Source organism: Acromyrmex echinatior, chromosome 6 (genome assembly GCF_024713525.1).
Source record: "Acromyrmex echinatior isolate Ae372 chromosome 6, ASM2471352v2, whole genome shotgun sequence".
Classification (NCBI taxonomy): domain Eukaryota; kingdom Metazoa; phylum Arthropoda; class Insecta; order Hymenoptera; family Formicidae; genus Acromyrmex; species Acromyrmex echinatior.
This window is the reverse complement of record NC_141857.1, coordinates 10838519-10855440: the sequence shown is the minus strand read 5'-3', so window position 1 is coordinate 10855440 and position 16922 is coordinate 10838519. Positions and strand designations below refer to the sequence as shown.

General features: G+C 31.0%; 2 long non-coding RNA genes across 2 annotated transcripts; one reads left to right on the top strand and one right to left on the bottom strand.

The window, feature by feature from the left end:
- The first annotated feature begins 1227 nt into the window (after positions 1–1227).
- Positions 1228–7272, top strand: LOC147909423 (uncharacterized). The gene is made up of 2 exons (XR_015545319.1): positions 1228–6599; positions 6909–7272. It is a non-coding gene; the product is annotated as an uncharacterized LOC147909423 (long non-coding RNA).
- LOC147909422 (uncharacterized) lies at positions 6973–11908 on the bottom strand. The gene is made up of 2 exons (XR_015545320.1): positions 7280–11908; positions 6973–7187 (listed from the first exon to the last, which is right to left on the bottom strand). It is a non-coding gene; the product is annotated as an uncharacterized LOC147909422 (long non-coding RNA).
- Between the last annotated feature and the right edge of the window lie 5014 nt (positions 11909–16922).

The window sequence follows — 16922 nt, the reverse complement described above, 5'->3', positions numbered from 1 at the left end:
CTAGATGTTCGCGTTGAACATACTCCATAGATCAATTAAGAGCACGCTCCATTTGCCTCATTTCAGAAAAGTAGTATGATTGGGGTATGTACGCACGCATGCGTAATGGTTGAAAACGTACTGTATCAAAAAAAGTATTTCAGATTCATTTTATATAAAAACGCATTTAATAAATTTTTGATATAAATATAAAAATATAATATAACAATATAATATAATATTAATAAAATAAAATAAAATAAAACAAAATAAAAAATAAAATAAAATAAAATAAATAACACAAACTAGAAATAGAAAAGAAAGCCTTAAGTGGTCTAACTGGATCTTAAATGCTTGTATGATTCTTGTGTGAATTTATATACTACGTATGTAGTTCTTAGAAACGTGTGCCGAAATGATTTTTCGATCTTGAAACGTTAACTCCACTAACTACCGCAGTAAATTCATGATTAAATTGACTACAATTTAAACAAATTTTTTATACTTATTCGCCTCTTCGAAACGATCTTTATATGGAATGACTATTAAAATCTGTAAATACTAATTCTTAAATAAATAAATCCATAAATAAAAAGAATAAATTAGATAACTAAATAAAATTAGAAAAATTAAAAAAATAAAATAAAATAATATTAATACAATATAATATAATATAATATAAAAATATAATATAACTTTTATATTTATTAAAAACGCATTTATTTTGTATAAAAACGCTTTTCAAATAATCGAAGTAACACAAAATATCCGAAACGAAACAAGACACATCCGATCCGTTCGAGTAGTCTCACGGATTAGGTTAGGTGACTATCTCACTTGTCCTAAATCCGTTTTATTACTGAACATTGGAGCACATGAATGCAACTGTTCCAACCGCCACCTCTGTGATCCAAGTGCTCTCTGGGTTAATTTGGAGTATACGACGCGAACAAATCTCTTGCAATGCTTCCGGCACACCAATACGATGTTCGTCGCGCGTGACACGCGATATGAGTATACAGCTTTACCGATGTTTTCATTCTAAAGATATATTCTCATTGGATATTGCGTGTCGCGCGCGAACATCGCGCTGGTGTGCCGGAACCATAAAACTTCTAGAAATTATATAATACTACTTCCGCGCGACAAAAGTTGAACTGCAATTGAAGAAATATGAATAAATGTATGGTGATGGAATCAAAAGCTGATTGCTTGACACGACCGAAACAAAGAAACTAAAGTAACTAACATACTGTCTGAAATTTTAATAGTAATCCTGTAAAGGATCAAACTTTTCTAAAATTATGGCACTTTGACATTTGTGGGATCATTTCTATATTAAATCGAGAATTTTTCGAATTTATATCCTCGTATAAATCAACATATCAATAATAACTGTGTATTAGAGTCTACAATAAAAATAGCATGTTTCATTTAAAAAATATAGACCTTGATCAGATCCTGCAGACATCACCCAAGATCAAATTGAATATCAATAAATAGCTTCTTTGAAACCTCACAATTTTTGTCTGAAGCATTTCTTCTAAAAATGTTATTGGCCTTATAGCACAAGCATGACCGTAATTGAATCGTAGAACGTGAATCAGGTCAACGCATATAGTCACGCATTATATTTTAGCATTACTATATATGCTAATACAAGTACAATTCACATGATTTACATTCCTTCATGATTAGTTACAGTCACTTTTATGTTCAGCTCATAAATCCGGGGTCTTTTTGAACACGCTATATAATATATATGTTATACATATATATAACATACATTACACAATCAATAGTCATATGCATAATTTTCATACGACGTTGTACGTTTATGAAATAAGTATATAAGTATATCATATGCAAAGTGTTTTAGTAAATGTATACACTTATAGGTCAATATACACGTTGACTAACAGCAAGTTACAACAAATATATTTTACTAAATGAACACTCTGACTGTGACATAGATATATCATCGAATGCAAACATGTATTTGAAATCATGTATGCACGTGTAATGTAATAGCACTTTTTCCTTTGTTCGCAATGCCATTTTAACTTACGATGTAACATGTATTGTCAGTACATAAATACATTGCACATACATATGTAGTTATTTCATCTCTTTTTATTATGTTTAATGGATCTTTTACAATAATGAGCCATAAATCAGTCATAAATTAGAAGTCAGATGCAAAAATTGATAACTGTGATTGATCAATTTTTGACTTCTGACTTCTGATTTATGACTAATGGCTTATTATAGAAGGCCCATAATAAGAAGAGACAGAAGTTACTCATACTTAGCTTTTCATGATATGATATAAACACAATAGTGAATATTAGAATTATATTTTACATGCATTATGATGTACACACATTACAAAACATAAAATATATTTCTAATTCATATTCACATATGTGTGCAGTTACTTCATCTCTTTTTGTTACGTATAATAAAAGGTGTGTGATTTTCTTTCTTTTACTACATCTTTTCTCTACGTTTAATAAAAAGAGATATGTTTTTTATGGTCAAATATATGGATATTAGTGATCTATGCTTTTATATTTTCAATATCAGAATATACATACAACATAAATCAAAGCTAATGAGAGTTAAACGCAGATGATTAGATGTAACATCTTACAAAAAATAATCAAATTACGAATTCTCTGATAAATAATATCTTCTTTACTTTGTACATTTCAACTCACTTTGGAGTCCTCTTCAGCAATACAGATATGTTACGAAAAACTCATAAATACAAAAAGATCGTCATTCGCAAATTGCCAGAGATAAAATGATGTAAAATTTTAGTAGATAGAGAGCGTGCCAAGAAGCTTTGATACATAATTGATCACAAAATTACATTTATGTAAATCTATCTATTAAAATTTTACATCACTTCATCTTTGATTGACAATTTGTGAGTAACATAATCTTTTTGGATACGTGAGTTTTTTCATTATATATCTACATTGCCTCATTAGCTTTGATTTATGTTAGTTATATATATATTTTATAGCTTTAAAGTCCCCTATATAATAATTGTTTTTTTCAATATTAGACTATTGCATGTATGTGTATTATTATGTGTGAGTATCTACATAAATTAGAGCTAGAAGTAATTTATACTGAGGTATTCATGCAAATATTTTCTATGTTTATTTATACAAAACATTGCAATTAAATTTTATGTATACATATATACATATTATATTATATATGTAAACATGCAATTTTAATATTGCATATTTAAACATAGGGAATGCATAAATAGCTTAGTATTAATAATTTCTATCTGTAACGTGTGTTTATTCACACATTATAATATACATATATATTACAATATTGTATAATATTACCTATATGTGTATTATATTTAAGTACACACATCTGTATCATTAATATCTGTATATTTTAACATGAGTAATTTCTACATCTTTTCATTAACGCAAAAAATGGAGTATAATACATATAAAATATAATTATAATTTATATTCACTAATGTTTTTTTATATATTGTTATAACAATGTTAGAATTATAAATGTTTGTGAATACACACATTATACTATGTATGTACATAAAATTCTAATATTGCGCATAAATAGATAATATCTGCATGATTATTTCAACATGAGTAATTTTATCTGTTTATATAATGCATACATGTGTGTATGTGTGTGTGTATTCACATCATACAATTTTTTATATTGGATATATAAGTCGACATGTTAATGTAAATATTATAAGTATCTATCTCTTTTTATTGAACAGAATAAAAAAAGAGTTACATTATGTATGTGCAATGTCGTATTCATTTATTGATAATATTATTGTTATTTAAAAAATGGCATTGGACGTAAGGAAAAAGTGCTATTACGGCTTCATATCGATATAACTATTAAAGTTAAAAATCTGTACTTTATGTATATTACAAATTTTTAGTACTGATGATATATATTGGAACGCGGTCTACATTGCATGTGTACATAATACAATTGTATTTCTAAGGCCTCCACAAATATAAGATTACCTTCAATTCCGGTTTATTTTTCTCTCAATTCTAAAATTGGACAATTTTCCAAAATAAAATAAATCTTACATATGTGGAACCGAGCCTAATACATGTTTTAGTCCCTGCTAAGATGATAATATAGGAAACGGAAAAAAAATATCGATAATTAATCGATCGAATTTCCTGCATGATCATATTAACTCAGAGAGTGTAAGCATCTTATACATTGGAAATGAAAACCTGTAATATTGATCTTTATTAAGTTCAGCCTTCGCTCCAGCATCCCCTTAATTTGCTCAGCGAAGAAGGCAGTTTTGCAATTGTTATAAAATTCTTTAATATATGATTGATTTATATATAATATTTGAAGAATTAAGGATAAGAAATTATATTCTTTTCCTTAATTCTTCTTCGAAATTATTTTCTTTTTTTCAATTATATTTCAAAAATAATTTTACATTAATTGCAATTTTACTGAACGCAAGAATTAAAAATTGAATATTGCACGTTTATCTTTTAATAAAATTTAATCGAATAAACCACTGATGCCAAATCCAACGGAAATAATTTTATGAAATAAATGTATGAATTTAATATTATTAAGAAATCAGTTCGAAACTCGACGATCAGCTAGAGAAACTCGCGATATTTAGTTTTGCGTAATCGAAATTGGCGCGGCCAGCGAGTTAGCGCAGCCTCTTATGCGTCAAATCGCGATGTCCGCGGAGTTGCGAGCGTTACCTAAAAAATTTATGTACCAAATAGAAACGATCTAGAATGTTCAATGAGATTAAAAAGGAAATTTATAAAATTTCACCGTTGGGTTTATCGAACATTTTAAAACGTCCTACATATAAAACAATAGTCTTCTGCCGAGGCTCTTTGTTCTCGATACGTTCGTGGTGAAAGTGCGTTATCCGCTCGGCTTCTTCGATTTCTGTTATGCGATTTCTTGATGAACGATCATATCGCCGTTATTGCTGAAAATTTAGAGCTTAGTGAGTTTTGTATATTACCAAAGTAATTGTAAAAATAAAAGTAACTTTTTGATATATATAAAATTTATCATGATTCGTGCGTCTCTCCTTACCAGTAACGTTCCTAAACAAATATACATTCATTGTATAGAAAATTTATTATATAATAATAGAAAATTTATTATTATTTATTATTAATTTCCTACATTACCATCTTAGCAGGGACGTGTATTAGGATCGGTTCCACAAATGTAAAATTTATTTTGGAAAGTTTTCCAATTTTAGAATTGAGAAAAAAATAAACCGTAATTGAAGTTAATCTTATATTTGTAGAATCGGACCTTAGAAATACAGTTATTATGTACACATGCAGTGTAGCCCGTGTTCCAATATATATCACCAGTATTAAAAATCTATAATATACATAAAGTACAGTTTTTAACTTTAATAACTATATCGATACGAAGCCGTAGTAGCACTTTTTCCTTACATCTAATGTCATTTTAGGTAATAATAATATAATATCAATAAATGAATACGACATTGCACATACATAATGTAATTCTTTTTCATGAATATCCATATATATATATAATGAGTATATCTGTACACATAAAATGAGAATTTATCAGAGAATTCGTAATTTGATTATCTTTTTAAGATGTTACATCTGATCATCTGCGTTTGATTCTTGTTAGCTTTAATTTATGTTAGTTGTATGTATATTCTGATATTGAAAATATAAAAGCATATATCACTAATATCTGTATATTTGATCATAAAAAAACATATCTCTTTTTATTTTTTCAACGTAGAAAAAAGAAGATCAGTACACCTTTTTGTTACACGTAACAAAAAGAGATGAAGTAGCTACACACGTACGTGAATATGAATTAGAAATATATTTTATGTTTTGTAATGTGAGTACATCATAATGCACATAAAATATAATTCTATTATTCACTTGTGTCGTCGTACTAATATGTCTATATTATATCTACATGAAAAGTTAAATATGAGCTAAGTATGATATAATTTCTATTTCTCTTTATGCCTTCTACAATAAGCCATTAGTTACAAATCAGAAGTCAGAAGCTAAAAATTGATCAATCACAGTCAATTTTTCTGACTTCTTATTTATGGCTGATTTATGGCTTATAATTGTAAAAGGCCCATTAAACATAATAAAAAGAGATGGAATAGCTACATATGTATGTGCAATGTATTTACGTACTGACAATACATGTTATATCCTAAGTTAAAATGGTATTGAGAATAAAGGAAAAAGTGCTATTACATTATACGTATATACATGTATTTCAAATACATGGTTACATCCGAAGATATATCTAAGTCACAGTCAGAATGTATTTAGTAAAAATATACTTATTGTAACTTGCTGTTAGTTAACATACATATTGACCTATAAGTGTATACATTTGCTAAAACATTTTGCTTTGAATATGATATACTTATATACATTTCATAAACGTACAGCATCGTATGAAAATTATGCATGTGACTATTGACTGTATAATATATGTTATATATATATGTATAACGTATATATTATATAGAGTGTCCAAAAAGACCCCGGATTTAGGAGCTGAACATAAAGGTGACTATAATCGTAAAGGAATGTGAATTATACTTGTATCGGCATGCATAGTACGCCAAAATATAATATATTGACCTATGATTTACGTTCTCTTCTATGATTGAATTACGGCCATTCTTGTGCTATAAGGCCATTACATAAAAATTTTTAGAAAAAACGTTTCAGATAAAAGTTATAAGGTTTCAAAGAAGCTGTTTACTGATATTCAGTCTTTTTTTTTTCTTCATTAGTTTCTTTGTTTCCATCATGACAAGCAATCAGCTTTTGATTCCATCATGACAATGCTATTCTACATTTCTTTAATTGCAGACGCAAAATTCTACGAGTTGATTCCGTAATTGTATTTCACCAAATTTGATAATCGAATGCCTCTGCCAGTAAATTAAAAATAGTCAGTCTACGATGAAGGCCTCTGACATTTATCTATAACTAGCCAAAGCACGATTTACAGCTGTGGCATTTTGTTATAGCTAGCCAGCTCACGATGAACGCCTCTGACATTTGTCTATAACTAGCCAAAGCATGATTAATGTCTCTGGCAGTAAATTAAAAATAGTCAGCCCATGATGAACGCCTCTGACATTGGATCTAATTAAACAAAGCGCAAATTATTGTTATAATTATATCACTTGTATGATAAATAAAAATGATATTTTCACGAATGACATAAAAATGCTAACCTTTTCCATGCTGGCTTTATAGGGTGCCTTCCAACAAGAGACAGTGTGACACGTGCATCATTACAATCTTGTTCGCCAATACAAGAATGAGATACTGTATTGTACTGAGTCGCTTGCTAGAAAGCACCCATAACCATCTCTTACCAAAGGCAGACAATATTCTGCTACTACATTTTTTTCTATTTTGTAGATACAAAATACTATATAAATACACACACACACACACACACACACACACACACATACATATATATGGTTGTGTGTAAAATACTACTATACTACACTGAATTGATAGTTCTGTTGCGCGGCAACGATACTGTGTTGTGCGGCTCATACTGATTACAGCTGATTGACTCGTATAACGCCGTTGTTTTCTGACACATACAGCGTCATGCAAAACGATATATGTATGCATATATATATATATATATATATATATATATATATATATATACTACATATAAAAAATTTTTATTTTTCACTCTAAGAAAAAAGATACATAATCGATATCATAGTCACATTATCTTCTCCTTAGCGACTAATTAAGAAAAGGCGTTCACGGTATCTAAATCTACGTTATTGTAAAAACTCTCTATTATCTTTGAAGTTCTATTATTGATACATCATTTAAGTGCATTCTCCAGGTTTATTCCACTAAAAAAAAAATACAAATAGATGACCAGATATATGATGCGGTAAACTAAAATTCTATATTACATTCTGTGGCGCAAAAATGTGATCAGTAGCCTTTTGAAACTGAATGTATCATAAAAATAATAAAGTAATATTTTAAAAATACATTACATTCAGTAAAATGCATTAAGTTATTATAATGTTCAATCACCATTATTAAGAAAATACAATATTATGTAGAAAGGAAAATATTTTATTTTATTTTCATGACAATTTGCTGGAAGGTATGATCGCAGCATACTGTTCCTTATACTGTGACGTTCGTGAGATGCACGTCCGCGCGTGAGCGGTTCGGCCGTCAAGCGTCAAGCGGTTGTGAAGGAAAAATAGGCAGCATTTCAGAAATCGTGAACTGAAATGTGCAACTAATTTTGAGCATATTGAAGTATATAATTTCTGTAATTTTATAAAAAGTATATTTGGAGTAATAGGTTCATTAACAACGTTATTTAAAAAAAAAATTATGAAAAAAGGAAAAAACAGAATCGAACATAAGATCTTCAATATTCTGATCTTGCACCCAAGACCACGCTGAGTTCTTGCGAATCACCTCGACGAACACGGTACATATAGCGCACGGAAAGTCTTAAACTATTGTATATCTCATCAATGTTTATGTTTTAAAATCATTTTTGCATTTGCATTTTTGCTACGTTAATGAGAAAGATATATGATTAATATAATTTAATAAAAAGAAAATGAAAGAATTTTAATTCACAAACACGGTTGCCAGCTCTCTGTTTTTTTTTGCCAGACTTCGGTTTTGCTTGGGCTAATATTTAATACTCCAGCAGACGACAAAAATTGGAGATTTTCACATCTGCTGGAGTATTGAATATTAGTCCAAGAAACCGAAGTCCATAAAAAAAAAACGGAGAACTGGCAACCGTGTTCGTGATTTAAAATTCTTTCAATTTCTATTATTTCGATAGAGCGAGACAGAGAAAAAACAAAAACGGATAGAAGCTCCGATTGTAATCGGTGAGTCTCCGCGCGGACACGCCGAACTGGGCCCGCTAGCAAAACAATGAGTCTGTCTCTGTCCTTCTCTCTGTGGTCGCTTGTTTCTAGCGACCGAAAATATTTTCTCGACGATCTCGGCCGCTTGGCGTGTATCATAAGGAGGAAAGAGACATTCTAGATAATACATAATTTTTATTAAATTATATTAATCCTTTGCCCTACGATTTAAGTTACGATGGCGCGTGCCATAATTAATAACCTAAAACATGTTGTTTATGTTTGGTCCGATTTCTTTACCACGAATCTCACACCATATTATAAGTGAAAGAGTTAATCATATACCTTTCTCATTAATATATAATAGCAAAAATGATTTCAAAACGCTATAGTTAATAAGATATTATGATTTTACGATTTTCTGTGTATTTTATGTACCACGTTTATAGAGGCGGTCTGCAAAAACTCAGTGTGGTCTCGGGCGTTAGGTGCGAGATCAAAATGTTGAGGATCCTATGTTCAATCCTGCTTTTTCCTTCTTTTCTTAATTTTTTTTTTTTAACAAATAACGTTATTAATGAACATATTATTCCAAATATATTTTTATAGAATTATAGAAATTATATGTGTATTTCAGTGTGCTCAGAACTAGTTACACATTTCGAGCCAATTTCTGAAGTGCTGCCTATTTTTCCTTTACAACCACTCAACAGTCGACGGCTGAACCGCTGGATCGCGCGCGGACGTGCATCTCAGGAGCGTCACAGTATAAGAAACATGCTGCTATCATACCTTCCAACATGAAAATTATCATGACATTTTAGCATGAAAATTATCATAAAAATATTTTCCTTCCTATATAATTATTATTTTCTTAATAATAGTGATTGAACATTAATAAGTATACACATTTTACTAAATATTATGTACTTTTAAAATATTTACTTTATTATTTTTATACATTACATTGATACATTCGGTTTTCTTTCAAAGAGCTACTGACCACGCTTATGTGCCACAAAATGTAATATCTTTTAATATAGAATACTGATAATATCAATTTAAGACTAATAAGAATCGATACAGAACGAGATGCGTAATTTTAAACTGGAATGATTCAACTTCAATAACTCTGTGATGTCTTCTTTATTCAACATGTGAATAAAGAAGGCATGTTGAATAAAGAAGACATCACAGAAGGAAAGTAAAGGATTAATAATTTGCTATAAGGACGGTACGGAGCATATTTCTTAGTGCAACGCTCCTGAGATACACATCCACGCGCGATCCGGTGCAGCTCAGTCATCGAGCATTGAGCAGCGGCGACGGAGGGAAAGAAGGCGATGCTTCAAAAGTCGACCCAAAATTTAACATGTATTCCAATAACTATAGGAAGAATACCGAATCACTTTAATAGATAAATCAAAAATTATTTGTATATTGCATATAAAGGCACATATAAAGGCTTTTTGATTTGTTAATTATAAAATTATATTGACATCATCCTTATAATTATATTAATCATCCTTATAATTATATTAATCGCACTTTTGATCGCGATTTGATTGATTATCAGAATTTTCATTCGGATGATAATTATAAAAAAAACATTTCACAGAAAGTACTGATCGAACATTATTACTCGAACTGACGTAACATTATTACAGAAACATAATTTTTTTTTGGATTTTTTCTAAAGTAAATTAAAACTTTTAGAAATACACATATAATTTCAATAATTAAATAAAAATATATTTAGCCTGTAATATATGTTTGTTAACAATGTCACTTATTAAAAAAAAAAAAATTATGAAAAAAGAAAAAAGGAATTGATCATGAGATCTCTAACATTCAGATCTCGCATCTTACGCGTGAGACCACGTCGAGGTCTTGCAAATCATTTCTATGAACGTGGTATATAACGCTCATGGAAAATCATAGAAATATCAATATCTCGTAAACTATCGATGTTTTGAAATTATTTTTGCTATTATACATAAATTGGAGGGATATAGGATTAGCATAATTTATTAAAACTTATATGTTATCTGTAATGTTCCTTCTCCTCTTAATTGTATACATTGAGCGGCCGAAAGTTTTCAAAAAGCATTTTCGGTCGCTAGAAACAAGCGACCATATAGAGCGAGAGAGAGAGAGAAAGAGAGAGAGAGAGAGAGAGAGAGAGAGAGAGAGAGAGAGAGAGAGAGAGAGAGAGAGAGAGAGACTCTGAAGGATAGACTCGCTCGACAAGCCCAGCTCGGCGTGCGGAGTCTCACCTATTACAATCAGAGTTTCTATCCTTTTTTGTTTTTGCTCTGTCTCACTCTGTCGTACTTCTGTTTCAATAATTCGTTCTGCAATTCAAGAATATGATTTCTATCGATTCTGGCATCATCGTCGATGCAGCAATGACGCATGATTCCTTTTCTAAACAACGATCCTGATATATATTTCTATATGTATAAAAATATATTATTATTATAGCGTTTCCAACCGATAATATATTGCTGGTTTATACAATGATTCAATCCACTTCTGTAATTAAATAGCGGTACTTCGCTTGTGCGCGATAAGAGGAATGGCACTTCTTACTAAGTCGACATTTCGACATCCGAGTCGAGTCAAAAATGTGCTGTATATAATAATTTCAGACCTTGCATAAGTAGCTGGCGATTTACAGAAAACCTCAAAGAACAATACTATGCTTGCAGAAACGAGTTACGAGCTTTAGTATAAGAGCAAAGAGTATTCGAAAATTTCATTTATATGCTACGTCTGCTATGAGATTGCCGCTTATTGTTTCGACATCCGAGCAGAAAGGAAGCTCAACCGAAATACACGTCGCGTTCCGAACCTTGATATATGCATGTGTAAATAATTCAGTAAATAAAGTTTAGACATGTGTTGTATATATATATACACACACACACGCGCGCGCGCATACATACGCACACGCGTGTGTATGTATGCTATTATATACGCATATATATATATATATATATATATATATATATATATATATACACATACATACATATACATACATATATATATATATGTTATTTTATATTAGGTGTTGGAATTAATTCGTAGCGTTTTACAAGTGATGGGAAGTACTTTCATTAATGTATTTTTTAATGCTCATGTGAAATAAATAACATTCTTTCATTAAAAAACGCTACGAATTAATTCCAACACCTAATATATATGCATCAATAATTTACTAAATAAAATGTATGTAAAAGACAGAACAGTGTAATTAAAATAATTATCTTCATTTGTATTCATATATAAATAATATGATATGTTTCTTGTTTAGGAAGAAATTATTTCAACAAAATTGAAATAACTAATATCATATTTATTTTTCCTCTCAAAAGAAAAAACTTTGACCAGGGCACGTTTATTGATATGGGCCTGAGTAGATCGATAATTCATCATTTCTATGATTCAGCGACGCACTTTTCATGACAGCGCCGCTATCGGAATATCGCGGAACTAAAATACTGCTTAGTTTCATGGCTTCACGTCAATTTTACTCGTAATATACGAACGAAATTTTTGTATACGCCTTTCTCTTATACTAAAACTCCTATCGCGTTTCTAAAAGCATAGGATTGTTCGTTTAGGTTTTCCGCAATTCGCCAGCTACTTTTTATGAACGTGCAAGATCTGAAACTCTTATATGCAACACATATTGTGATGTGTTGACTACAGAAGCCGATAACAAAACTGTAAGTCTTTAATTTTCTTTCCTTTTTCGTATTCAAATGTAGCTGGCGATTTGCGTTGTTGTCGATACTTTAATTGTGGAGAAGGATTTTTCAATTCATAAACACAGTTACGAGAAAGGCGTTTTTAATATTTAATGATAAAACAGGACACTCCAGCATCCCCTTAATTAACTTTTTATGACTATTTATTTGTAAATATAAGCTCTGTTGGATTATTGATTGAGTTATAATTATTGATTAAGGCCCGATTGCACAACATTACCTTGATTTTAAAACTTTTTCTGTCTCTTTTTCGCTTTGGTTTTCCGGGCCTAACGTTTAATCGCGACGCACTCCTGCAGACTCTATCGAAGCCTCACGTTATATGCGTACATATGTACATACACTGTATATTGTCGACTCTGCTATTTTCGATGCTCGATCGCTTATAGAGCGTATATAGAGAAGTTGGTATGGAGTAATATTCATGTATTTTTTATCACACTTTTTCTCCTATTTGACAATATTTTCGATTTATTACCTCTTTGATACTTTTAATATTTTTATAATTTTTACATTCACAATGCCACGATGACATTTAACAGAATTAAAAGTAATGCACCGGGTCACTCTATTGCAAGAAGGTTACAGCCAATGATATGTCGCAATAAAATTTTTGCTGAGAAGTATGATTCAAAGCATTCAAAAGTTATGTCTTAAATTTTAAAATTACCAAACATTGTTCTGCAATCATTTTTCACGGAGATCCATGAATTTTAATTTTAGTTTTTAGCGATTTTTAATGCTCTTCTAATCATTTGTTCAGAAGTAGGTCAACTTTAAGATAAAGAAACTTCGTCAAAAATGGTTATAATGAGATTTCTAAAAAAGCATTTTAAAGCTTTGTTACAGACGCCACGATTCTTTTCTTTCGAAAGAAACGTCCACGTCGCGACTGGTTGGCGTCTACAAGACTCGAGCGGAGTCTTCTGATAACGGTCTGACAGAACTGAAAAGAGGAACCGGACAAGCTCCGCGAAAATTCGTAAATGCCCATCAACTCGGAAGGAATAACAACCTTAATGCACGCCCGAAAAGTGACAAAATTGCAAAAGACATTATAAATGCACCGAAGTCACAATAGTAAAAATCCAAGCTTTGTCGTCCCAAACTGATCAACAATTTCATCTTATGAAAACAGGCGCCACGTCGCGCTTAAAAAATCATAAAACGCATGGGATAACTTCCTAGCGTTATCTAAGATCAGACTCGCGACTGACAATGATTGCTCTGCACGCAAAACTAGTTGTGCACGGTAATCATCTGTTTACCTGGCCATATTTTCCGCGAGGATAACAGAATTCGTCATCCCTCTGGAGCAATCTTGCCTCTTTAAAGAAAAACATAAATCACTTCTTTTCTTCTCGAAACTCTTCTAACGATGCACTTTAGATTAACAACGATAGGAAACGCTATAAAAATCATAAATCTCGTATGACATTGCAACTAACTATTGTATCCTAGACAAAAGGCACAACACTCTCTTTTCGGAGTATAAATAGAGATCTCGCGGAAGTGCAGAGCGTCAGTAAAAGTCAAACTCACCCGGTTCACTTTAGTATAGTTTCCGTCAGTGAAAAATCACGTAAGTTCGCGTATCTGTACTCAAGTGCATTAAATCATTATTCAGATCAACTGCGATCAGTGCGGAAATCGGACTACGAGAACCCGCGATAATCACGCCAATTCGCGCAAGTGCATATAGTGGGGCAACAATTAACACTAGGATTATCCAGTCACTGATCACTGCGACTGCCTTCCTAGCGCTTTCCCGTGGACAGCGGGCCTCCTCGTACACTCCCTCCCCTCTCCCAGCCCTCGCTCTATCCACCCGAAAGTAACACCTATCTTATATTGGGTCATCTAAAAAGTATCCGCGGTACTTTATCACTAGATATATGACCATCAACACATCTAGTGACAAAAAACCGCGGATACTTTTTAGATGACCCAATATAAATGTATACAAATCGCTCTATAGAGCGATTTCACTTTCCTGATTACGAATATAATAATTAAAATGCGATTTATAGTATTGGGTCATTTAAAAAGTATCCGCGGTTTTTTGTCACTAGATGTGTGTTGATGATCATATATCTAGTGACAAAGTACCGCGGATACTTTTTAGATGACCCAATATTTTAACTGTAGAAGAAATATTAAGAAATATATTAAGAGTAAAGTTAGAAACACAATATGCACAGGCAATAAAAACAGGGAATAAGAACCTTGTAAAAAATTTTTTATGCTTGATTATGTATTGGGTCATCTAAAAAGTATCCGCGGTTTTTTGTCACTAGATGGTGTTGACCATCAATACCATCTAGTGACAAAAACCGCGGATACTTTTTAGATGACCCAATATAAATATGCATAAACATACATAAATATTTTTAAACATGTATTATCATATACAAGGTGTCCCATTTTAACATTTCACCCCCAACTTGCTTATTTTTCATTTTAGAAAAAAATGTTTCACACAAAAGTTGTATAGTTTTGAGAGGAACATAAGATGGTATCATTAGTTTGACCTTGAATAGTTGCTTGACGTTCATATAAAGGTTATCTTAAATAGAACCCCCTACTTTTTATTATATATTCTTGCAGATAATTTCGACAGGTTTCCAAAATATTAAATTAACTTTATTTTCATTAAATATTTTTCAAGTTATAAAGCTTGCAAGTACATTACAGTATCACCGGCATTAGCATTATCCAAGGTGTCTGATCGACGACTAAAACCTTTTGAATGTATACATGATCATAACCTGGATAACATTTGTTAAAATTAAAACCATTGGAGGTTGTACCTCTTATTTCATTTTTACATAGAAATGTAATTTTTAATGCATTAAAAATGAAAATAATTTTTTACATTTCTTCAATTCTTGATTTTTTCTAAAACAAATAGTGTGATAATTACCCTTTTAATTATTTTTAACATTATTATTATTTTTACACTATTATTATTTTTACACTTTATTACACTAAAAGTAATTTTACAAAAGAAAGGAGGAATGAACATGGACATATTTAATATATAATTATACATGTGTATAAATATTTTCCTGCATTCGTTTATGCAGCGGTTAGGGTTAGTATTACTTTATTCTTGTTGTTCACCGAGTGTTAAACAAGGATTAAGTGATACTCTCTACGCTAATCGCTGCATAAACGAATGTACCCTTTATGTATGTTCATATTCATATATATTGGGTCATCTAAAAAGTATCCGCGGTTTTTTGTCACTAGATGTGTGTTGATGGTCATATATCTAGTGACAAAGTACCGCGGATACTTTTTAGATGACCCAATATTATAGACCCCGCATAAAGTGAATGGTTGAAATTCATTTCCTACACACGTTCTACTTTCTTATCACTTACGGATTTACTCTATGTCTTATTATACCAGGAAATGAACTTAGGGGCACAATAAATGGAACAGGGAATAGAGAATAAGCATTTCAACCTATCAAAAACTGTATTCCACAATACATGATTTCTGATGAAATTCTTATTCCCTGTTCTCTGTTCCCTGTTCCTTTTATTGCGAAACCCCTTACTCCCGATGTGTCTTAGCCTCATGTCAATATAATGCGGGATTTACAACAAAAGTTGAAGGATCTTAAATCGTAGAAAATTAACCAATCACAGTCGAATATAATGGTCATTCTGCAATAAGCCATTAATCAGAAATCAGAAGTAAAAAATTGACGACTGAGATTGATTAATTCCAGCTTCTATCTTCCGATTTATGATTAATGGTTTATTGTAGAATAGTCATGAGAAGAATAATCGACTATGATTGGTCAATTTTTTACGATTTAAGACCATACGACCGCTATGTCTTCTATTGTCTAGACTCCGCATTACATGTCCATTTTTTGTCGTACAACAAATTTTTCAAGCCTGTTGATTGACTATGGGACAAAGAGGTCCAAGATCTTCTTTGTCTTGCAGCCAATTAATACGCTTGAAAAATTATTGCCAAAATCTTTTTTATCTTGCAGCCAATTAATACGCTTGAAAAATTATTGCCAAAATCTTCTTTATCTTGCAGCCAATTAATACGCTTGAAAAACTATTGTCAAAGATGTACACATGCGCAGAATAAGGCATTTAATCACAAAAAAATATATGACATCTTGAACCAATTATAGGCCGATATTCAAAATCAGATTTTATATTCAAGACAGTGACTATGTTTATATA